Raw genomic sequence first — 27,541 nt, 5'->3', positions numbered from 1 at the left:
TTCACAATAATGACATTTCTTTCCAACTTTTTATTGACACGAATCTTCAATTTGGAAAGCATAGGTCTCATTTTTTGCATCTTTAATAAGTGCATGAAAAGCTGACATTGCTCTACCACTGTCTTGTTGCCGAAAAACATCTGATATAGTCTTGACGCCCATAACCGAATGGTTCTTTCTAATTTTTTCCCTTCCAAACTAGTAATAATCATTTCATCAATTTCAATTATCCATTTTGATATTTTAGAATCTTCATGTCGATTATAATTAGGAGATATGTAAGGTTTTTGTGCATTACGTTCCTATGCATTGTCATGTTCGACATGGTCAATTATGCGATTTGGATTATGACTGGGTAGCATTTTGTCATCAAAATTTTCATTCTCTAAATTTTCAATTTTGGCATTATCATTTTCAATAGGTACATTTTCATTCCCCAACTGTATATATTCATTATCTGACTCTATAATTTCACCTTTGATTAATTCATCATCAACTTGACTGATATTTAGCATACCTTGTCTTTTTCTTCGGTGTTCCAATTTGTCCCTTTCCCTATATGCCACAATGTCTTCATTGGATATCTTCCTTTTGCGTTTATCCTTTTGATGACTGCTGCTCCCCATTTACATCACAAATTCAAACACCTAAGGTTATATTTTCAAATTTTTTTCGATTGGTTGGGCCCAAAAATGCGACTTTTTGCAAAACCCGTGAAAAAAGAACTGAAAAAGTGATGTTGTTAGGTCTATAAGGACAAGAATATGTTGGAAACTGGTGCCAGTAAAATAGGATATCCGATCTCAAATCGGATATCCAATTTTTTAAAATGACTTTTGGTGGGAAAAATTTTCTATAATTTCCCTCCTTTGCTATAATAGTATAATAGTATTAATATATAGTATCAATAGTATTAATATATAGTACTAATAGTATAATAGTATTAAGATATAATATCAATAGTATTAATATATAATATTATTAATATATAGTAGTATTAATATATAATGGTATTAATATATAGTATCAATATTATTATTATACCTATAATAGCATTAATATTATTACTATAGATATAATAGTATAAATATTTAGTGTTTATTTTTATTATTATTATTATTATGCTACAATATTATTAACATATATATTATTATTATTATAGCTATAATAGTATTATTATTATTATTATCCTAGAATAGTATTACTAGTGTATATATATATCCTTTCATTTTTAAACCCTTATTAACCATTCTAATGTCCCTAGGGGTCCTAGGACCCCTAGGGACATATTGTAGACACTTAAATTTGATTACATTGCTTTGGTAATTCTATTTAGTTATCTTTAAAAGAATCATTAATTAAATTTTTATTTAATTAATCCTTTGCCATCCCCTAGTTGATTAATTTAATTAATCATCTATAGTCCCAATTGATAAATCAAATAACCTATTATTTATCAATTAAATCCTTTTTTCCTATCTAATTTCGAAATCCCCATTTATCAAATAAATCTATTTGATAAATAAAATCCTCAAATCTAATAAGCCCGTAACTTATCCCTGAACCCTATTTTTAGCCTAATCCACCCCATCCACCCATACTAACCAAGCTTAGCTACTAACTCACCCACCCTCATGAATGCCATCCACTTGCAAATCTCTAACATACCCAATCTAATCCTAAACCCAAGTCTAATCCACCCCCTAAACTTGTCACATTCCCTAAGCAAGCTTAAGACTTTCCTAAGCCAAGCAAAGTCAACAATCTCAACTCCCTCCAAAATATCCCAACCACCCAACAATGAATGCTCTTACAAAGGCAATAAAGACTCTTACAAGCTCTTACAAGCCATAATGAAGGGTCTTTATGAAGATATTACCCCTTGAGCCTCCTTTGTTGACTCATCCTTGCCCTTTCCTCCACCCACTCACCCTGTTTGGCTATAAGGAAGCACAATCCATGTGCTCTCCTCTCATGCAATCTCAACCCTCCTTAACCATTTCCCCATCCTTACATCTTAACCCTCCATCCCTCAAGCCCTTAGCCTATAAATTGAATCCCCTCCCAAGCTATTTCATCACAACCTTTAAGCCAAAGTTATAATGCTAGTTTGAGAACCAAAATCCATCAACCATACCCTTATAATGCCAAATTGAGAGCTCACAAATCTACCAATTTGCCATTACCCATCCAACATCCATTGAAGCAACTTTTGAGCACTTGAGCATACATCACAATCTTTAGACTCATCTACCAAGCAAAGAGCTAAATCCTATTGGGAGAGTCCATTCATTTGGCTCACATTTCCAATTGGGGTTTCCTCTTTAGTCTCTCATTTATGTTATGGTATTTTAGTTTGTAAATGATTTTGATTTCTTAATTTAGTGTTTCTAACATACTAATATAGCATATACATTTTGGCACGCCTGGTGGAACCCCACTATGGGTCATTTAATCATCCATTTCTATCTATATGGTGTTTTTTCTAACAATTTAATGTTTTTTGTTGTTTGAGTGAGTTGTAGGGTGTTTCACTTATTTTTACAGGTTGAAGGGCGCACTTGGGAAGAAGACATACCCTTAAAAATCCAAAAATAACAAAAAATATAAAAAAATTTGAAAAAAAATCTGTGCATTTCAGCTTTTTTCACGCAGTTTCGTCTCCGCAGATTGGCGTCTGCGCCTACAAATTGTCGTCTCCACTTCTTTCTCTGTCGTCTCTGCAACCAAACTGATGTCTCTATAGATTAGCATCTCCACCAGGTCTTCTGCTATTGACACTGCCACTAGACTGTCGTCTCCCCATCCTCAACTATCATCTTCGTAGATCAGCGTCTTCGCGGGATACTTTGTCGTCTCTATCGTCGCCTCTCCTACTCTGTTATCTCCGCTGCTGCCAACCCAAACCATCAACTCTGAAAATCAATGTCTCCGCAAATCAGCATCTTCACTTGTCTCCTATTTTTTGCACTGCCAAATTGACCTGTCATCTCCGATTCTTTCTCTGTCATCTCCGTAGATTGGTGTCTCCGCAGATCAACATCTCCAAATTTTGGTGTCTCCACCTGATGAAATGTCGTCTCTACCTGTTTATGTTGCATTTCTATTTTAGCATATCAGTTCCTGAACTTTTTATTTAAAAAAATACAAAAAAATAAAATAAAATAAATAGTAAAGATAAATAAGCATCCAATGGTGAAAACTTGGCAATTCAATCACCTTGGATAGGTACCTTGGTGAAAACCTGGTAATTCAGGCACCTTGTGTGCTAAGACTAATCCATTATCTATCACTATCCTATCCCTCATCCATTTATCCACCATCCCATAACACACCTGCTTGTTCCTTTGGTGTTTCAACCAAATATCCAAAATCTAATGGAGCTTGTAAATACCTCATGTACAGCTTGTAAATTTTGTACCTCAACTTGTAAAATCTTGTACCCCAGCTTGTAAATCTTGTATCCCCCCTTGTATCATAGCTTGTATATCCAAATCTTGTCCAAAGCTTGTACAATATTCTAGCTTGTAAATAATCTTGTATCCTAGCTTGTATCCTATCACATGCACACAAAGAATTCCATTTTCACTTAAGCTTTTCGCAAATGATCTACCTATCTACCTATCAACTAGTGCAGACATCCCACCCTTCACAAACATTTTCATCTCACAAAACTCAAACATGAACAAAACCTTGTACATTTGTAACATATCTTGGTTTTTCAGCTTGTACATCCTCTTTAGTTTAGTACCATTGTATCTATCTAGCTTTCTTGTTAGTTCCTCCTTGATCAACATCTTGCACACATCGCACAATCCTTGGTTAGCTATTCCAATGCATCCTTTAGCTAGATCTCCTATCACCAAAGTGTTATCCTTCTTAGTTCAGCTTGCCAAATGCATCACTCATCCAAATCCATCAGCTTAGGTGCTCTCCGATAGATCCTTGTAGGATATTGCTTTTCTCATGTCTGATCTTGGTCCATTAGTACCTCATCCTACCCATCTCGTTGGCAAACGGTTCTCTTTTGGATTTTCGCTTTCTTTTGATTTGGAATCTTCCCTTTTGGGTCTCAAAATCTCATTTCCAAGTAATTTTTTTGTTCCCTCTTCAAGGTTGCCACGATCTTCCATATCATGGTATACTGCGAATGACGCATTCTGAGCATAAGGTCTTGATCAGGTCTTTTGTTTGTTTTTCTTTTCTACTTGTGGGTTACCCAATGTCAGTTCCACACTACTTCCTTTGGGTTTCATGTGTGCTGCTGGGGAAATCCTTACATGTTTGTTTTGAGTTAGTTCATTAGTCCTCTGGATAGTTGGTGAAAAGGCCTTGATGTTCTTGGTAACCTTTTCAATTAACCAATAGTCCTATAGCAAAACTAGTGCTCAACTACATGGTGATACTTCTCTTTGAAGTATCCCCTTGCTCAAAAAGCTTCAATGGATTCCCTTCATCTCCATTATCCCCCATCCATATGCAACACCTATTCCAGCTTATGCATCAGTATCTCTTTGAATCAATCTTCACTTTTAGCTTTAGGGATCCACGATCCTAGTCTTAGAAATCCACCAATCCAATCAATCCACCAAGCCTCATCTTTCGAGATCCACCATCCTAGTCCTAGGGATCTCCGAAAACCATCTTCTGCCAATCTGACTCTTTGAAATCCTGTTGCATCAGCTTTATCATCCCATCATCCATCTTCCTATCCTAGATTCTTTTTTATAGTGCTCTGCTCCTTCATCCTCCCCCCAATCGCAAAAGTCTTAAGCTTGTTTCCTCTTGTGCCTCTGATTCTCCCTTTATCATTCTCCCGTAGTGAGAGTTTGAGCTAACTAAACCTCTTCTCTTAAGCCAATTTGAGTCTCCTTGCTCATCTCAAATTCTTGTACTTTTCAAGAAGCCATCAAGCCTCACTTTCTCTTCCCGCCACCTTCTTGAGGGGGCATCATCTAAGTCTAGTCTCTCCTCTTCTTATTCGAGACTGGGGCAACCTTGTTGCTAAAACATCTTCCTAGTGTCGTCTTCATTCGAACTTCTTTGAAATAATGTTTTCTCAACACTATGTCAAACGGGGGCAAAATGTAGACACCTAAATTTGATTACACTGCTTTGGTAATCCTATTTAGTTATCTTTAAAAGCATTATTAATTAAATTCCTATTTAATTAATCCTTTGTCATCCTCTAGCTGATTAATTTAATTAATCATCTGTAGTCCTAATTGATAAATCATATAACCTATTATTTATCAATTAAATCTTTTTCTTCTATCTAATTCCAAACTCCCCATTTATCAAATAAATCTATTTGATAAATAAAACCCTCAAATCTAATAAGCCCATAACTTATCCCTAAACCCTCTTTTTAGCCTAATCCACCCCATCCACCCATACTAACCAAGCTTAGCTACTAACTCACCCACCCTCATGAATGCCATCCAGTTGAAAATCTCTAACATCCCCAATCTAATCCTAAACCCAAGCCTAATCCACCTCCTAAACTTGTCACATTTCCTAAGCAAGCTTAAGACTTTCTTAAGCCAAGCAAAGTCAACAATCTCAACTCCCTCCAAAATATCCCAACCACCCAACAATAAATTCTCTTACAAAGGCAATAAAGACTCTTACAAGCTCTTAAAAGCCATAATGAAGGGTCTTTATGAATATATTATCCCTTGAGCCTCCTTTGTTGACTCATGTTTTCCCTTTCCTCCACCCACTCACCCTGTGACATGTGCCACTCCCTGATTGGCTGTAAGGAAGCACAATCCATGTGCTCTCCTCTCATGCAATCTCAACCCTTCTTAACCATTTCCCCATCCTTACATCTTAACCCTCCATCCCTCAAGCCCTTAGCTTATAAATTGAATCCCCTTCCAAGCCATTTCATCACAACCTTTAAGCCAAAGTTATCAGAGCCATGTCGGCTACTTCCAAATTTTTTTTTTTTCGGGGCGATGCCTAGAACCCCACTATTAATGAAGTATGTACAGTACTTTCCTGATCAGTCACCACAATCTAACATCACATTTCCAATTGGGGTTTCCTCTTTAGTCTCTCATTTATGTTATGGTATTTTAGTTTGTAAATGCTTTTGATTTCTTAATTTAGTGTTTCTAACATACTAATACAACATATACACATATGCCATCATTTAATGGGTCATGGGGATCATAGGTCAAGCTATGAGACCCTTTGAACCATATTAACCATTCTAATATGTCCATAGGGGTCCTAGGACCCATAGGGACATATCTCATCATTTAATGGGTCAAAGGGAGTCATAGGTCACCCTATGACCCCCTTTGACCCATATAAACGATTGTAATATGTCCCTAGGGGTCCAAGGACCCCTATGGACACATATCATCATTTAGTGGGTCAAAGGGGGTCATAGGTCACCCTATGACTGCCTTTGACCCATATGAACGATTCTAATAAGTCGTTAGGGGTCCTAGGACCCCTAGGGACAACTCTCATCATTTAATGGGTCGCGAGGAGTCATAAGTCAACCTATGACCCCCTTCCACACATATTAACCATTATAATATGTCCCTAGGGGTCCTAGGATCCCTAGGGACATAGGTCATCATTTAATGGGACAAAGGGGGTTATAGGTCACCTTATGACCCTCTTTTGACCCATATAAACAATTCTAATATGTCCCTAGGTATCCTATGACCCCTAGGGACATATGTCATCATTTAATGGATCAAAAAGGGTCATAGGTCACCCTATGACCCCCTTTGACCCATATTAACCATTCTAATATGTCCATAGGGGTCCTAAGAGCCTTAGGGACATATATCATCATTTAATGGGTCAAAGGGGGTTGTAGGTCACCCTATGACCCCCTTTGACCCATATTAACCATCCTAATATGCCCCTAGTGGTCCTAGGACCTCTAGGGACATATGTCATCTTTTAATAAGTCAAAGGGGGTCATAGGTCACCCTATTACCCCCTTTGACCCATATATATCATTCTAATATGTCCCTCATTTAATAGGTCAAAGGAGGTCATAGGTCAACCTATGACCCCCTTTGACCCACATTAATCATTCTAATATGTCTCTAGGGCTCCAAAGACTCTTAGGGACATATGCCGTCATTTAATTGGTCAAAGGGGGTCATAGGTCACACTATAACCATCTTTGACCCATATTAACCATTCTAATATGTCCCTAGGGGTCCTAGGACCCCTAGGAACATATGTCATCATTTAATGGGTCAAAAGATTTGACCCATATATACCATTCTAATATGTCCCTAGGGTTCGTAGGATCCCTAGGGACATATCTTGTCATTTAATGGGTCATGAGGGGTCATAAGTCAACCTATGAACCCCTTTCACACATATTAATCATTCTAATATGTCCATAGGAGTCCTAAGACCCCTAGGGACATATGCCATTATTTAATGGGTTAAAGGGGGTCATATGTCACCCTATGACCCCCTTTGACCTATATTAACTGTTCTAATATGTCCTTAAGGTTCCTAGGACTTTTGATGACATATCTCATCATTTAATGAGCGGTGGGGGGTCATAGGTCAACCTATGACCCGCTTTCACACATATTAACCATTCTAATATGTCCCTAGGGGTCATATGTCATCATTTAATGGGTGAAATGGGTTCATAGGTCAACCTATGACCCTCTTTGACCTATATTAACCATTCTAATATGTCCCTAAGGGTCCTAGGACCCCTAAGGACATATTTTATCATTTAATGGGTAATGGGGGGCCATAGGTCAATTTATGAACACCTTTGACCCATTTTAACCATTCTAATATGTCCCTAGGGGTTCTAGGACCCCTAGGAACATATGTCATCATTTCATGGGTCAAAGGCCCCTTTGACCCATATGAATGATTGTAATATGTCCCTAGGGGTCCTAAGACCCTTAGGGAGATATGTCTTTATTTAATGGGTCAAAAGAGGTCATAGGTTACCCTATGATTGCCTTTGACCCATATTAACTATTCTAATATGTTTCTAGAGGTGCTAGGACACCTAGGGATATATATTGTCATTTAATGGGTCAAAGGGGGTCACAGCTCACCCTATGACTCCCTTTGACCCATATTAACCATTTTAATATGTCCCTAGGGGTCCTAGAACCACTAGAGACATATGTCATCATTTAATGGGTCAAAGGATGTCATAGGTCATCTTATGACCCCTTTTTACTGTTATGTACCATTCTAATATGTCCCTAGGGGTCCTAGGACACCTAAGTGCATATGTCATCATTTAATGGATCAAAGGGGGTCATAAGTCAACCTATGACCCCCTTTGACCCATATTAACCATACTAACATATCTTTAGGGGTCTTAAGACCCCTAGGGACATATGTCATCATTTAATTGGTCAAAGTAGGTAATAGGTCACCCTATGACCCTCTTTGACTCATATTAACCATTCTAATATGTCCCTAGGGATCCTATGACCCCTAGGAACATATGTCATCATTTAATGGTTCACCTATGACCCGCTTTGACCCATATATACCATTCTAATATGTGCCTAGGGGTCCTAAGATCCCTAGGGACATCTTTTCATTTAATGGGTTGTGGGGGGTCATAGGTCAAGGTATGAACCTCTTTCACACATATTAACCATTCTAATATGTCCCTAGGAGTCGTAGGACCCCTAGGGACATATGTCATTATTTAATGTGTCAAAGGGGGTCATAGGGTGTAGGTCACCCTATGACCCCCTTTGACCCATATTAATCTTTGTATTATGTCTCTAGGGGTCCTAGGACCCCTAGAGACATATGTCATCATTTAATGTGTTATGGGGGGTCATAGGTCAACCTATGACTCCCTTTCACACATATTAACCATTCTAATATGTCCCTAGGGGTCTTAGGACCGCTAGGGACATATGTCATCATTTAATGGGTCAAAGGGGGTCATAGGTCAACCTATGACCCCCTTTGACTTATATTAACTATTGTAATATGTCCCTAAGGGTCCTAGGACCCCTAGGGACATATGTCATCATTTAATTGGTCGTGGAGGGTCATAGGTCAACCTATGAACCCTTTTGACCCATATTAACCATTCTAATATGTTCCTAGGTGTCCTAGGAGCCCTACGGACATATGTCATCATTTCATGGGTCAAAGGGGGTCACAGGTCACCCTATGACTACCTTTGACCCATATGAATGATTCTAATATGTCCTTAGGGTATCTAGGACCCTTAGGGATATATGTTGTTATTTAATGGGTCAAAGGAACCCCCTTTGACCCATATTAACCATTCTAATATGTCACTAGGGGTTCTAGGACCCCTAGAGGCATATATCATCATTTAATGTGTCAAAGGGGGTCATAGGTCACCCTATGACCTCTTTTGACCCATACTAACCATTGTAATATGTCCCTAAGGGTCTTAGGACCTCTAGAGACATGTTAAATTTTAATGGTCAAACAGGGTCATAGTTCACCCTATGACACCCTTTGACCCATATTGACCATTCTAATATGTCCATAGGGGTCCTAGGACCCATAGGGACATATGTCATCATTTAATGGGTTGAAAGGTGTCATAGGTCACCCTATGACACCCTTTTGACCCATATTAACCATTCTAATATGTCCCTAGGGGTCCTAGGACCCCTAGGGACATATGTCATCATTTAATTGGTCAAAAGAGGTCATAGGTCACCTTATGACCCCCTATGAACCATATTGACCATTTTAATATGTCGCTAGGGGTCGTAGGACCACTAGGGATAGATGTCATCATTTAATGTGTCAAAGGGGGTCAATGGTTGGCCTATGACCCCCTTTGACTCATATATATATTAATATTATACATATATATTAATAACATATATATATATATATATTACGTTATTATATATATATTAATAATATACATATTAATATAATAATATAATACATATTATATTTAATGAAAACATTACGTTATATATATATATAAAGAACATACGTATTAATCTTATATCTTTACATTATGTTATATTATATTTTATATATATGTGTGTGTGTGTGTGTGTGTGTGTGTGTGTGTGTGTGTATTAAAATACATCTTTACATAGTAATATAAGTGAAATAATTTATAAATCATAAGCTATAACTTTTTAACGCAATTTTCCCTCCAAAATGGGTTGGGATTTGAAATTTTCCACCGAAATTCTATCGAAGCATATTGGATATCTAATTTTATATCGAATATCCGATTAGGCTTGGTATTTATCAAGCCTACCCAGTCAACCCAATAGACGTGTTTGAAGAGGGTTTTAGTGATACTCAGAATTCAGGTAGCCATCTGACAATGTTATTTTGATTGAAATTGAATGAAACGAAAATAGTTTTTTAATATCACTCTTAAGATTCCGTCAATATAATTTTTGTCAAATTTTGAATTCGATAAGTATTTATTAGTTAATTATCAATGAAGATTATTGTAAAGTTCTTATTGACATACTAATTTAAAAATAGTTATAATTTTCAAAGGGTATAACATTTTTTAAATCTAAAAATTGCATCACATTCTATGCTTTGCCTAGTATAAGAAAAAAATAAAATTAAATTTGGTATAATTTTCTATTGGTTAAGGTGGTCAGACACGAGACTTTTTTTTTTCAAAAAAGTTTTGCTAGAAAATTCATATTTAATTATTTATTTTGAATAAAAACACCGAAAAATATGCATCACATCCAGGCATGAGTCTACTTTTCATATCTATAATTATATAAAAAAAATATTATCATTTTATTTTGATTAAGGTGGTTAGACATACACCTACTTTTTATTTTCACTCTGAAATTTTTGTAGTACTGCATTAAAATTCAAACTTTTGACTAATCAATTATTTTTTTCTCCTGATAAGGTCTAGTAGTTTAAAAACTACATTCAATTTCCTATAGATTATTTTCTTACAACTTTTTGATATAAAGTCCATAATCACTTCAAAATTATGTGTCAAGTTGACATAAACCTGATTTGTTGTTTTTCACTACCACTTAAGGCCATAGTTTGGTACACCATGATCCTGCACATACCCATGTAGTTTTGTTATATATCAGATTTAGTATTAATTAAACTTAAATGTTATTCAATGTCATGGGACCCTTAAGAGATGTAATCTATTTATAATGGTTGTATGTATGTGATTTATTTCTTCCATATGTTATTTATTTTTGTTTAGTTGTTATCTTTAAAAAAATTTGTTTAGCAAACTTAGTGAACCTTTAGATTAATCTCTAGCGGGGTGTTATAGGAGCACAAGGTAGACAAGGGGTTTAGTTAGTGAATTTATCAATTTTGTTGTGTAATAAAATCTAAGGGGAAAAAACCTAGATAGGCAGAGCCTAGATAGCTTAAGGGTAAAGTTTGATAGGTTTGTGAAATCATTTGTATGCCAAAAGATCACCTAGTGCTTATTTGTCTAAGTTGTTCTATATTAGTCAAACATGGTCAACACTTGGTCGAAGGTTTACTCAAGGATGGATTTGACCATTTTTTGTCATATTTAGTCTTTAGAAATTATTTGAAATCATTCCACAGCTAGTTGGAATCAAATTGTATAGTAGTGCAAAATTTGCTCAAAAGTTGCAAAAGTGTCATTTTTCCAAAAGTGTAATTTTTCAATTTCTTCCAAAAGTTGCCAAGAATGCATAACCAAGAGGAAAATTTGGTTGGGAAATTACCAAATGGTCAAGAGGAATGTATATATGTTGGAGATCACCAATTTTATGAGTTGGAATCAATAAGACACGTTTTGGAGCAATTTTTGTGAATTCTAGTATGTTGATCCATACTTTTCCAAGCAGTTTCTTTAGTTTGTGTGATGAAATGATCAAAACCAGTCCTTGGATTCATTTCAAAAGTTTAAGGAATTGATTTAAATCAATATAATAGACTAGAATATTAGATTGCATTCAATTCCTTTCATTTTTGTGCTATCTTACTAACTAGGGTTTTAAAGATTCTAATTTATTCCTAACAATCCACAACCTCTAACAGACTATGTCTTTGTAGGTGGCGAGGAGTAGGAGTAAAATGATTATGAGTAATTGATCCAACCTTTTCTCCTTGGTTGTGATGCCAACATGGTGAATTTGTGGTTGAACAAGTGTAGTGTTGAGCCATTGCAAGAAGAAAAACATGCCTAGGGCAACTGTGTGAGTTGGGATACAATGTTAGCACCTTTTAATGGCTATTATAGACTAATGTGGAAGAGCTGAGCCTAGTTAGGAAGTCTGGTGAAGATTTTTCACCATCAAACTAAGTGGATTAAGTCTAAACCCTAAATTTATGCCTAAAAAGGATGGTCTTGTGATTAGGGCACTTCTATATAGAACCCATATGGTATTTTCTAGAGCCTAATAGTTTTCCCAAAAGGGTATCCAAATGTCAAAGTTGATTTGTATGGCTAATTCTACTAGGTCTATTTTAGATAAATTTTGAAATTAGTAAACAAGAATAGGGAAAAGAGTGAATCCCAAGTTGGGAAATGGACAAGAAAGTCTAATGAAGTTTGTGGAAGGTGTTGGATGCCTTAAATTTGTAAAAATCCTATATTAGTGATGTGGGGGAGTTGTGAGGTATTAGGGTATCTTGGGGAGTCATGTTGACTAGATTGATTTGTGGGTTAAATTGAAGAGTTCTTGTCTCTAGGGGAGAGAGAGCCAAGGGATGAAGTCTTTTGAAGAACCTACCTAATCAATCCTTATAGGATTGAGGTAACCTTAATAACTCCATTGTTGGAGTTGAGAAAGGCACCTAAAGCCTTAGTGCAATAGAGTGGTACCATAGCCTAGATTGAGTGGAAGTTTATGTCCAACACAAAAGAATCAGTGTTTGCAAGGGAAACTGATGTGGAATGCATGCCTCCAAAGGTTATTAACAATGATGTAGTCAAGAAGATTGTCCAAGAAATGTTGGACACCCAAAAGCAAGAGTTGGAGAGTGAGTAGACTAAAAGCAAGGAAAAGGGCAAGATCACTGAATGGGGTGATGTGAAAGATGATGAAAAAACACCAAAAGAAGAAGGAACTTCTTCTATACCATCAATAGCTAAATTTGATAAGGAACACAAAATGTGTCTAGATGTCCTGAAATCATTAAATAGGGATCATTTTTATAGTCTACTAACATATGATGGGAGTTTGAATGGTGATGAACTCCTAGATTGGATTGGTGCATTGAATAGCCACTTTGACCTTAAATAAATATATGAAGATAAGAGGGTTAGTGTTGCCAAGGAAAGATTGAAAGTAGTAACATTAATATGGTGAAATGTGATGCAGGAAGAGGGAGTCCATTAGGGCAAGAGGAAGATCCATTCTTGGGAAAGAATGGTGATCAATTCTTCCAACTAATTATGATGTCCAAATGTACAAGAAGTTGTAATATTTTAAACAAAGAGGTCTTGATGTGAGCGGATGTACTGAAGAATTTCATAGGATCAATTTTGGGTCAAAGAAACAAAAAGAATGAACTTGAGGAATTGGCAAGGTATTTGAATGTGCTAAGAACTAACATCTAGGATGAAATCACAATTATTGCTCCTGATACAATTTAAAAGTGTTTCCAACTAGCCTTGAGAGAAGAGGAAAAATTGAGAAGGAAAGGAGAGAAAAGTTCAAGAGGTGGGAATTGGAGAGGTTTCTTTGGAAGAGGGCAACCTAATAGTGGCAACAAGGAGAATGTGACACCAAAAGGAAGTGCAGAGAGTAGTGTAAAAAGTGGTAGGGATAATTGTAGAGGTAGAAGTCCATGAAGAGGAAGATTTGGTGGATTTGGTAGAGGTAGAACTACTGTGTTCAATAGAAAATGTTGTCACTATGGTTAGGTAGGATGGACTATAAGCATATGTCTAGAAAAGAAATCCTCACAAACAATGGAGAGCAGGACCACCTTTATGCAAGAAGATGAGGCCAATAGTATTACTTCACCTATGTGAAAAGATGGACCAGTCCAAGAAGGAAAAACCCTAATTTTTAGAAGAAAATTGCCAAAAGTCCCTCAACTATAAAAGCCATGAAAAAGGAAGACAAGTAAAAGCACAAACCTATGTCACCCTTTTGTAAAGGAAAAGGCTAACAAAAGTATATTTGTTCACCTTCAATGTCATAAAATTGGTATTATTATTTTGAATTTGGAAATGAAGTAAACTAATGAAATGTGTAGAAATCGATGAATTTTAGGATTATCATTTTTAAAAATTATTTGGAATAAGAATTGATACATTTTCCTAATTTTTATAGATAAATTTTTAGTTACTGAAAAATGCTAATAATTAGGGGTCTAGTTCCCACCACAAAATTATGGAAATAAACTTATTTAACTTTGATCTCAGACTATGTTATAGATAACATTAATAGCTAGAATAGTCAAAAATAAAAATTGGCTTTAGAGTTCTATATTTTCTCTTTTATAATGATTCAAATTTCAACTCAGTTGAAATGGATAGTTTTCATCTCCTGCCACATTTTTCAAAACAAATATATTTTAACCAAGAAAATAATTATATATTCTAGAAGAGGACTCTCTCCATATAATTTTCAATTTTTTTTATAAGATTTTTTTATTTTTTTCTTTCTCAATATCAACATCTTTTCAAGTGTTAAATTATGCACTTGTAGAATTTTTTAATTATAATATACTACATATAATTAAAACATTGTAAAATCTATATGACTTTGAGCTCTATAAAATGGTGTTTATATGTTATGGAAAACAAATCATAAAACATAGTAAGAGTTATTGAAACACCACTTTTGTGAATTTTTTTTTTTTTATATTAATTGTATGCAAACTAGTACAAAACATGCATTTAATACACATTTCCACTTGGAAAAGTTTGAGACCATATATAACTTAGCTAAAATGAATTGATCTAGATCATATGTTTGAACAAAATTTCTTTTTAGATAGAAATACTCAAATTCCATCATTTGTATAAGTTAGCCTGAAAGGTGACACAACTTTGTACTTTTACCCAGACATTATTTAGAACTACATGAAAATCCAATGGAAAAGGGTATGTAATGTTTTAGAAGATTCAAGTTCTACTAAAAATATTTTGTTCCTTGAAATGGTAGAAAATGTTACGTTGAAAAGATTATGTGATGTTACTCCCTATAAGGTATCTTGGCTTAATAAGGGTCAACAAATTCTTGTAGATGAGTAGTCCTATGTAGAATTTGAAATTGGAGAGTATAAGGACAGGGTCCTTTATGATGTGTTACGAATGGATGCTTGCCACCTACTTCTAGGAGGTCAATGATACTATGCTATTACCAAAATAGGTAAGAAGTTTCAAATGGATCCATTACTAGATGTAGTAGAGGATAAAGCCATAGGTTCTAGTGCCATGTTATTGAGTGGGAAGGAATTCCTCAAAGTACATAAGATTAAAATAGTCCAAGAGGGGTATGCCATAGTCTTAAAACCAAAAGAAGAGTCCAAGCAAGGAAAGGTCATCGAACTGCCTAGAGATGTGCAGAACCTATTGGAAAAATATAAGGATATAGTGGTTAGTAAGATACTAGATAAGGGACATAATTCACCAAATAGATCTCATACCAGGGTCAACCTTACCTAACAAGGAAGCATACAAGATGACTCCTGCTCAAAATGTAGAGATAGGAAAACAAGTAAAAGAATTGATTGACAAATGGTTGATAGGTAAGAGTTTAATTACTTGTGTATTACATACTATAATGGCCCCTATAAAAGATGGAAAGTGGAGGATGTGCACTGATTGTAGAGCCATCAAGAAAATCACAATAAGATATAGGTTCCCAATGCCAAGGATAGAAGACTTGATGGATTATTTGGGAAGAGCATGCTATTTTTCCAAGATTGAATTGAAATTTAGATTGCATCAAATAAGGATCAGGCTTGAAGATGAGTGGAAATCAACCTTGAAGACTAATGCAAGTTTGTATGAATGTTGGTGATTCCATTTGGATTAACCAATTCACCTAGCAATTTTATAAGGTTAATGAATATGGTATTGGTAGAGTTTATTGGAAATTTTTTCATAGTGTACCTTGATAATATTTTAATATTTAGTAGGATGAAGGAGGAACACTTGAAGCATTTGGACATGTTCTTGAACAAGTTACATCAAGAAAAGATAATGATCAATCTAGATAAATGCGAGTTTATGAAAACTAAATTGTTTTACCTTGGTTTTGTAGTATCACATGGTTGTTTGAAAATAGATATGTCTAAGGTTGAAATTTTGAGTTGGATTACACCTAAATCAATTGGAGATGTTAGGAGCTTTTATTTCTTGACATTATTTAATAGGATGTTCATTAGAAACTTGAGTCATATTATGGCACCTATCTTGAACACCATTAAAGGAGGGGTAAACTGTAAGTTTGCATGGACACCTAAGATAGATAAAAGTTTTGAGTATTTGAAGAAGAAGGTAGTTGACTTACCCACGCTTAGGTTACCAAATTTTGACAGACATTTATAGTTGAGTGTGATACTAGTAACTTGGAAATAGGTGCAATTTTGAGTCAAGAAGACCATACTAGAGCTTTCTTTTTAGAGAATCTTAATGAAGCTAAATAGAGATATTCAACATATGACCTAGAGTTGTATGCTATGGTGAATTCACTAAAGAAATGGAGACATTACATCTTGCCCAAGGAGTTCAAAATCTATATAGACAATAATACCTTAAGTTTTCTCAATAGGCAAGACAAGCTCAATCAAAAACATCTCAGATGGGTTGGGCATTTGCAAGCCTATACATTCATCATAAAGCCTACAAAGGGTACTTCAAACAAGGTAGTTGATGCCCTTAGTAGAAGAGTGTTGGCAATCCAAGAAGTCCAATTGTAGAGTGTGGGTTTAGAAGCACTAGAGGAGTAGTATGACACAATAAGGACTTTGTAAAATCATACTAGATTTTTTCTAGTTTTTCTAATGCATTCCATGTGGATTATGCTAACTATTTGTTGTAGGATGGACTACTATTTAAAGGGTCATGGTTTTGTATTGCTCAAGGTTATATGAGGACCAAAATTATAAAGAAAAAGAACTAAGGTATTCTTGGAGGACACTTTGGGTATGACAAGACATTGGAACAAGAAAAGAAGACATATTTTTGGCCTAAAATGTACCAAGATGTTAGGTATTTTGTGACAAATGTGGGATTTGTCAAAAAGATAAAGAAACATCATCCAATGTTGGGCTATATCAACCTCTTACCATACTATCTAGGCCTTGGGAATGCCTAAAGTAGTAAGGGGTTATGATAGTGTGTATTTTGTAGTAGATAGGTTTAGCAGAATGGTTGAATTCATTCCATGCAAGATAACCAATGATGCTTCCTACATCGTAGGTCTTTTCTTCAAAGAATTTTTTCAAAATCATGGTTTTCCAATTAGTATTGTTAGTGATTAGGACTCCAAGATTTCTGGCCACTTTTGGAAGAACCATGGAAAAATCTTGGCACTAATCTTGAATTTTCCCTAGCTCACCATCCTCAATCAGATGGTCAAACTAAGGTGGTGAATAGGTCCTTAGGTAATTTGTTGAGAACTCTTACCATTAAATGTGGCCAAGTTTGGGATCTAATTATGGGGCATGCATAATATGCTTATAATGATTCAGTCAATAGAAGCACTGGTAGAAGTCCTTTTGAGATTGTTTATGGCTATCACCCAAGAGGGGTATTGGAACTTAGAGATACCATAGGTATTAAGAAGAGGATTTCTTTGGGAGATAAATTTTTTGAGCATAATAATGACGTTCATGCTCAAGTCAAACATGCCCTTCAAAAGACTATTGATAAATATAAGGAAAGAGCAAATACGTCAAGATGGGAAGTCAAATTAAAGATGGGGCATTTAGGTATGGTTTACCTTAGGAAAGAAAAGGTTACCTAAAGGTAAACCAACTCTATTATTTATGAAGAAGATAGGAACCCTCAAGGTATTACATAAATATGGAACCAATGCTTATGAATTGTAAGTACCACTAGATTTAGGAATCTCCCTTATCTTCAATGTACATGACCTATATGCTTAGAAAGGTCCAGCATTAGATATTGATGAATCACAAGTGCAAGACTCTTAGATAGCTAATTAGGTCATTGATTTTCCTACTCCTCAACCTATAAAACTTGAAAGCATATTAGACACCAAAGTCTTGAAGAAGACAAGGAAAAGAGTCTATAAGGACTACTTAGTTAAATGGGAAGGTTTTCTTGAAGCTGAAGCCAGTTGGATGAATGAGTTTGACATCATCAAGCATGGCAAGATAGTTATTGATCGAACTACACATGGGACATGAGTTCTTTTGTATCCCGCCTGCATGGTGTAGGAGCACAATGTAGACAAGTAGTTTAGTTAGTGGATTTCTCAATTTATTTGTGTAGTAAAATCTAAGGGTAATAAAACTAGATAGGTTAAGCCTAGAAAACTTACTAGCAAAGTTTGATTGGTTGGTGAAATCATTTGGAGGCCAAAAGATCACCTAGTGTTTGTTTGTCTAGGTTGTTCTAGATTAGTCAAACATAGTCAACACTTGGTCAAGGGTTGAATGAAGTATGGATTTGACTATTTTTGGTCATATTTAGTCCTTAGAGGTGATTTGGAATCATTCCACACCTAGTTGGAGTCAAATTGCATGGTAGTGCAAAAGTTGCTCAAAATTTGCAAAAGTGCAATTTTTGCAATTTCTTGCCAAAGTTACCAAGAATGCATAACCAAGTTGAAACATTGGTCAGGAAATGACCAAATGGTTTGGAAAAGTGTATATATGTTGGAGATGACCAATTTTTTGGGTTGGAATCAAGAAGACAAGTTTGGGAGCATTTTTGTGAATTCTAGTGTGTTGATCCATACTTTTCCAAGTAGTTTGTTTGGTTTGTCTATGAACTGATCAAATCCAATGCTTGGATTGCTTTCACATGTTCAAGACATTGATTTAAATTAGTACAATAGAAAAGAATAGTAGATTTCATTCAATTCATTTCATTTTTTTGCTTTCTTAGTAACTAGGGTTTTGGGGGTTCTGTTTTATTCCTAGCAATCTATGATGTCTAATTGTTTATGGCTTTGTGGATGGCTAAGAGTAGGAATAAAATTATTGTAAATTATCCACCCTTTTCTCCTTGGTTGGGATGCCAAAATGGTGAATTTGTGGCTGAACAAGTGTAGTGTTGAGCAATTGCAAGAAGGAAAATGTGCCTAGGGCACCTTGTGAGTTTGGATACAAGGCTTGGCACCTTAAATGAACATTAAAGACTAATATAAAAGATCTAAGCATAGTTTGGAATTCTGGTGAACAATTTTCAAAGTGAAACTAAGTGGATTAACTTTAAACCTTAGATTTAAGCCTAAAAAGGAGGGTTTTGTGATTAGGGCACTTTCATATGGAACCCAAATGGGATTCATTGCAATCTGATAGTTCTTTGAAAAGGGTATCCAAATATCAAGTTTTTCCTTGGCATTGTTTAGGTCAAATTTGAACCATCTATGAAATTCTTGACTTGTAGGGCTAATTCTACTAGGTCTATTTTGGGTAAAGTTGGAAATTGTAAGCAAGAATAGGGAAAAGAGTGAAGCCCACATTGGGGAATGGAAAAGAAAGTCTAATGGAGTCTGTAGAAGGTATTGGACACCTTGAATTTTTAAAGATCTTGTTGGAGGGGTGTGGGGTTGTTGTGAGGTACAAGGATATCTTGGGAAGCCCTATAGAGTAGATTGATTTGAGGGTTAAATTTAAGAGTTCTTGTCTCTAGGAAGTCTTTGGAAGAACCTACCCAATCAATCCTTAGAGGATTGAGATAACCCTAATAACTCCATTGTTTGAGTTTGGAAAGATACCAAAGCCTTACTACATCACCCATAAATCCTCTTCATCAATCAATATAGAAGACTACCTAAACTTACTATTAGAATAAATAATTCTTGTATATAACTTAGATTTGCTATAGATTTTTCACCCAAGATCAAATGAATCATACCTACTACATGTCTTCATATGATTAAGATATTTATTTCCTTTACTATTTTTGTTAATCAAAAGATCAAGTAACATCTTTAATTCAATTTATCTTCCATGAGTACTAACCTTAACCACAAACTCTTGTATTTTGGTAATTAACTAAAAAAAGTTCTCTAACCTGCACCCAATGATCATTTTGAAACCATTGGATACCATTAAGAGTAGGATATTTCAATCTTTTTAATACAATTTTTCTAAGTATTTCTTCATAAAGAAGATTATCAATACTACCTCCATCCATAATAAATTTGTAACATTTACTTAAAAACTAATAAATAGTTTAGAATAAGTTCATTCCTTGCACTGGTTCAATTTAATACTTAGCCAACATGGCTCTTCTCATTAAATTTTTTTTTCCAACTTTTGGTGATGCCAAATGGGTATTAGAAATTTCCACTAACTCATCTTCCTATACTACCAAGTTTTTTTGTCCTCCTTCACACTAGGACATTGAAAAGCTTCATTTCCATCTTTACCACTTTAAAAAAAAGTACATTTGGATGCATAGTTCTTATCAAAAGTAACTTGCTTACCCTTATCAACTTTTGTTAATTGTGCACATTTCTTCTTCCCAAAGTTTCCTTTACCTTCAATGCATTTTCATAAGCATCTTCAGGTAAATTAAGTTTCAACATGTTCAACTCATCCTAATCATTAAATTTCAAACTCTAAACATATCTTGCAACATTTCCTTAAAAAATTTATGATGTTCACTGTTGACATATTAGTCAAATTTGTTATTAGTGACACACACTTATTCAGATTTTGTATAGCTACTGAGCTCATTGAATAGTTCATAGTGTTTGCCATATAATTCAGTAGTCATCGAGCTATACAATTTCTACCAAGTCTTTTGGACTAATTCCAATTGTTAGCTAGAAAATTCAATTAGTGTGAAGTCCAACACTTTCAAACCAAGCATTGGAGTATCTACAGAGTTAGTAGTTCATGTGATGCAAAGCCAATGTTAACCAAGCATTGTAATATCTAATGATTTTATAGTTCATGTGATGCAAAGCCAATGTTAACCAAGCATTTTAGTATCTATTGAGTTCTCTATTCATTTGATGCAAAGCTAGTGTTGACCAAGCTACTTTATGCCAAACAAGCTATTCAGTGTTTTCCAAGTTGCACAATATCTACCAAGTCACCACTATAGACCGAGTTCAAGACTACTTAAAAGTGATTAGTATGGACTGGGCTTTTGCATCTACTGAGTGCATTATGATGCCAAGCAGTGATAGTGGACACTGAGTATCAGAACCTCACCTAGTGAGTATTCAAAACCCAAGTATTTTTATGTGGGTTGAATTTGTAATATTTGTGTTAACTTGTGTCATGGCCAACTTTTTAATTTTTTAATTTAGATTGGCCTATATATGTAATGTATTGTATCATATCCAAAGAAAAATGAGCCAGAATGCGAATGTGTGAGCATATGTAATGTAATGTGGATGTGAAAAGTTTAAGGTATGAATGCAATAGATAAATAATTATAAAGGCCATATTAGTATATGGAGCAACAAAGACATATCTATCACATAAAGGGGATTAGTACACTGAGGAATCTCAATCAAAAACCTTAGTTGCAAACAAGAGATCTACTACTTCATCCTAATAGGTGAACTAGTCAAAATCCTTTAACAAGGTAGACCTAATAGTCTTTCATAAATATCTTTACTAAGTGCATACTTCATTGTATGTTTGTAAATCCTCTCACAAGGTGGACCTAACAATCCTATTTGTTCCTAACAGGGTAAATCATTAGAAGTGATCAATGTAAGCCTTAATAGCCCAACTTTATGTTGCAGTACTAAAGTTTGTGGGTATTATCCCCACCCCAGTTTTACTTTCTATTTTGAAGGTTTCTGGGTCACCAAATCTTTGTGTTCAAGTGTTATCGATGCTTTCATGTTTTCAATTTCTCATATATGCAATTAGATCAAATGTGATGAATTAAGTGCTAATTGATTTATTGGATTAAAGTTGATATTTGTAAAGTTTTAGAAGTTACTAATTCACTCCTCCCCTCTCAGTAACTTAGCACAATCTTGAATATTTCCAACAATTGGTATTAGAGCTTTGTGGTTCTTAGGAGAAATTTTAATAGCTTGAGCAAAGATCAAGGATATGGAGATATTCAGACTTGACAAAGCTATTGACAATGAAAAGTTGGCTTTGGAAATTGCCATTGCCCAACTCAAGAAAGCTAAGGAGCAACTTTTCCAATCCCTAAAAAGAAGAAAGGATCTTGCAAATCAAAAGAAAGACATTGAATCCTACCAAATAGATTGTGAAAGCAATATTTGGCTAGGACTACAATACCTAGTGTAGATGTCATTACTATGGAAAATTTGGACACATTGGTATGAATTGTGTTAAACATCATACGAGGAGAAGAGATACTACTAAAAGATGTTTTATTTGTATAGAAATTGTTCATCTTGCTAAGAACTATATGAATACTAGTAGAATTGAAGATGAGAAGAAAACAAAGGTTGATAACATCTGAAAGAAAATGAGATAACAATGGATTCCTAAGTCTATTGAGGATACTGGTTTGAGAAATTATGGTCAAGTCACTCAAGAATTGGGTGACTTTACCATTTCTAATTAAGTTCTCAAGGAAAAACTGGAACTAGGCTATCAAAGACAACATCAAAAAAAATTCCAATTGAAAGGTGAAAAAGATCCAAATCCATATGCAAGATACAAAGGGATCACTAAGAAAGATTGGTGTTAGTTATTACCAAGTTACCTTCTCTACCGAGTAAGGTTGGATCATAGACTCTAGCAAGCAAGGTTGGCAGTAACAAAGGCACTTATGGTTATTGAATCATGGAGATGTCACCGAGTGATCAATGTCAATTAGTGGATGATAGACTATTAGCATAATGCCAACTTATCTACCTTTGTATCAAGCATTAATGGAAAAGTTTTAATGAAAAGCATGGTATCGAATTCATTTCTTAACATGAATTTTTGAGTGCTATTACAAAGAGCTATTTTTTGTGTGAGAAAAGCGACTTGAGTGAATTCCTTGCAAAATTTTTCCAAAGTTCTTTTAATTTACCAAGGAAAAATGGCATCCAATAGAAACAAGGTCAAGAAAGGTTCTAACATGTTGGTTCGAGGAGTTGAATGGAAAGTGTCAAATTTCAAGCTCACACCCACAATTGCTAAAACCCTAGACCCAAGTGGAACACAATCCCAAATCTCCCCTAAGCTACTCCTTGTTAATGATATTCATACTCATTTTAAATGTGCTATTCAAGAAATTGGTACTTTGGATATGGATGATGGCCTAGGTTAGTTATATGTTGATGGAACCCTAAAACTTGAGCATCAACATTTGGAAGCAAAAGGATTGACACATATTCCCCATATGCCCCAAGAATTTTAATCTAAATGGATTAAGTTTATCATTAGCTAGGTGTATAACAGATAGCTATGGTTAGAACAGCCAATTTTGATAACAAAGAAAATGATTCATCAAATCACTAGCCTTCCCATACTTGCCAAAGCCAAAAAAGCAAAAACCCTAGGTCAAGTAGAGTTGGAGAAGAATACCCTAGCTGAGTGGGATGGAAAAGGTATGAAAATAAGCAGTGTTATAGATGCAAAATTGAAACTTGGAATTCATGTCATTGCACATAAGATATATAGTTCAAGCCATCTTAATAGCATGTCATGTGAAGCCATGGATTTGGCATATAAAGTGGTAAAAACCAACTTATCTTATGACCTTACTGACGTATTGTTGAAGAAATTCAACAAAAACATAGAAAGTATTAGAACATCAAAGGAAAACCCATGCAAACTTGGTTCACTATTAACTTGTATATTCTTTTATCTCCAAATGTTCTTCCCTTCCAAAGGCACTATAGTTTGGAGAAAGGATGTTCCTGTACTTTACCAAATAAATGAACATATTGTAGAAATGGGTGAAAACTATGTCAACATCATGGACAACTACTTCAATGTGTTCAAAGAGAAAATGAACAATAGGTTTAGAATTCTAAAGAAGTTAGTTGAAGACTACAAGGATGATGTGTGCTTCATGGTGGATAGTGACAAGGTTTACATCCAGGCACTTAAGTCTAGAGTTGTGTGGGTGAAACCTCTTGGCTATGAGGTGAATATTGATGAGATAAAGGAAATCATTAAAGCCCTTTCCAATGAACTTGTTGATCCCAAGGCCCCTTATTTTGGAACCTATGATGAAGCCAAGCCTAGAATAGAGCTAGAAATAAAGCTCCCACAGGAAGCTAACAAAAGGAAGAGAAGGATAGAAAAGTTGAAATCAAGTGTAACTCTCTTGTTAACTAAGGGAAATGGTAAAGATGAGGAAGAAGTAGAGGATGATGAAGAATCTAAGAAAGAAGAAGACCTTTAAAGAAAATGGCCAAGGTGATCATCACCAAGCCTGCAAAGTCATCCACTACAGTCTTCACAAGGAGGTCACAAAAGAAAAGAAGTGACATTGTATTCAACAAACCTCCACCCTCCTTCCAAGACAAGCTAAAGAAATTACAAGAAGGTGCAAGAATAAAAAACTTTAAATCATTAAAATATGAGACTAGGATTGAGGAAAAGTAGAAGCAAGTTGAAGAACTGTGCTAAGCAAAATGGGTAAATGGAAGTATTCAGTAGACTAGATTGCTTCTAGAATCTCCAATGAATTACTAGAGAAGTTAAAGACAAGATGGGACTCTACTATGAAAATAGTCAAAGACATATATGCACAAGCCCTAAGGCAATTACCACCAAGCATATAAGATGCTAAAGGGAAAGAGTCATTAAAGAAAAATGAAGAAAAACTAACTCTAGGTTTAATACTTGTTTGGTTTTGATCAAGGACATAGACCATGTTGTCAGAAATGTACAAATACTTGGAAGAATATCTATTTTCTACATAAAACAACTAATTTTCCATTGGAAGTTAAGGATGACGATGATGAAAAAGACAAGGATGAAGAGGATGATGAAGGATCAACTCATTTTGTTACAATTGATAATGAAGAATACAAGGAGCAAGAGGCTATAGAGGAAGAAAAGGAAGATGATGAGGAGACTGACCTAGTTAAGATAGTTTCTACAGTCATTGCTTCACTTCCTCACTCCCCAAGAAAACCATTAACTACATAAAGTATGGAGAAAACTTCAACAAGTTTGGTTGTGACTACTACTGATACATCAAATGTCAAATCACTCTTTGCCCCAACTCAACTCAGTATGTCATTGATGGGTGTAACTTCCACTTCATCCACTAAGCTATGGACTCCTTCTTCATCTACCGAGTTGAGTTCTTTAGTCTTCACTCCTCCAATTTTGACTTCTACAATTTTGAGTACATCCATGGAAAGCTATCCGAGTTTTTCTACCTTAGTTTTTCATTCTACAAGCATCTCTATAAGAATTCCATCCATCAGTACTATATCAATTTTTACTACAAGTCCAAGTATGTCTACTATTGTTTCCATTCCTAGTACAAAAGCAATAAGTGTAGGGACAGTTGAACGTAAGGTTCAACCAAGTAAAAAAAAATTGGGGAAAGGAAAGGAGATAAAAGATTATATAGATTTAGATGAGGAAATAGTAATTCCCAAATGGGACATTTACAATCTTTCTATAGACCAAATGCATATATTTGGTGAACTCCTCCAAAAAAAGGCCAAGTAGCAAAGACTAAGAGAGGAGAGAGATAGAGAATATAAAAACATAAAAGATGCCAAGAATGTTTTTACCAAGGAAATAGGAGTTGAGTTTGATTCTTCTCAACCTATTTTATTTCAACTAGGAGATGCAGTCAAAAAATTCAATGAGGATACCAAAGGTCAAGATATTCTAGTTGAGAAGGCTGAAAAGAAATTTAACAATAAAGTGTTGCAGCACATTGCTTAGCAAATAGCCATTTATCAAGTTGAGCTTTCAACAATTTTGGTCAATCTTGAGGCATCCTGTTCAAATGTGTCATCACCTTTTGGAAAACTATGTGATGTCCTAGAGTATACAAAGGAAATAAAAGAAAAATTGTCAAAAATTGATTTATATCTTAAAGCCAGTGCTCAACAGCTACAACTTGACCCTAGTTCAAGCTCTGGACATTTCAAGAAGATCAGATTTTTGTCAAACATGCAAGCTGAATTTTTAAGAGAAGAAGAAAGGATCTGCTCAACATTGATTGACATAAAAAATATGATCCTTCCAATCATTGATGATATGCAAAAAATATTGTATATTCAAAGATTCTGATCAATGATAACAACTTCTCTGTTGCAAGCCACATGATTGAACTATTAGTAGAAGTGCAAATTACAATCCATACATGCAAGCTCTTGCAAGAAAATTGGGATAAAACCTTGGAAATCACTCTTAAGGTACATTCTAAATTCTAATCCCATTTTGGTGTCTATATGTAAATATGTTAGAATAAATCTTTGGCATTATTGTCAAAAAGGGGGAGATATGTTATTATATGGGAGATATGGGCAAAAAGTTACATTGAAGAAATGTCATATGTATATAAGAGAAAAGTTATATGTTGAGGAAGCAAGACATGTACATAGAGGAACACATAGTATGGGGGAGAAATATGCTATGGTGAAGAAATACTTTCTATATACCTTACAATAATCAATTTTGAAAAATCTAAAAAATATACCAAGCTAGTATCATGTGGTGATGAATGCAAGGTATTCAATTTTGGGCTAATAAGTGTTTTTGTCACTAATGCCAAATGGGAAGATTGTTGACATATCAATCAAAATTTTTATTAGTGACACACACTTATTCAAATTTTGTATAGATACCAAGCTCATTGAATAGTTCATAGTGTTTTTCATATAATTCAGTAGCCACCAAGCTCTATTGTTGCTACTGAGTCTTTTCGACTAATCCCAATGGTTACCAAGTAGATTCAGTTAGTGTGAAGTCTAATAGTTCAAATTGAGTATTGTAGTATTTATCAAGTTCATAGTTCATGTGATGCAAAGCTAATGTTAACCAAGCATTGCAGTATCTACTGAGTTCTCTATTCATTTGATGCAAAGCTAGTGTTGATTGAGCTACTTCATGCCAAACAAGATATTCAATGTTTTCCAAGTTGCACAATATCTACCGAGTCACCACTGTAGACCGAGTTCAAGACTACTTGAAATTGATCAAAATAGACCAAGCTTCTATGTCTACCATGTGCATGATGATGCCAAGCAGTGATAGTGGATAATGAGTATCAGAACCTCACCGAGTGAGTCTTCAAAACCCAAATATCTTAATGTGGGCCGACTTTGTAATACTTATGTTAACTTGTGTCATGGCCAACTTTGTAATTTTGTAATTTGGATTGGCATATATATGTAATGTATTGTATCATATCCAAAGAAAAATGAGTCAGAATGCAAATGTGTAAGCATATGTATTGTAATGTGGATGCAAAAAGTTCAAGGTATGAATGCAATAGATAAACAATTATAAAGGCCATGTTAGTATATAGAGAAACAAAGTCATA

The sequence above is a fragment of the Cupressus sempervirens genome, chromosome 7, assembly GCF_028749045.1.
Source record: "Cupressus sempervirens isolate cs-2001-9-10 chromosome 7, ASM2874904v1, whole genome shotgun sequence".
Taxonomy (NCBI): Eukaryota; Viridiplantae; Streptophyta; class Pinopsida; order Cupressales; family Cupressaceae; genus Cupressus; species Cupressus sempervirens.
This window is presented reverse-complemented; position numbering follows the sequence as displayed.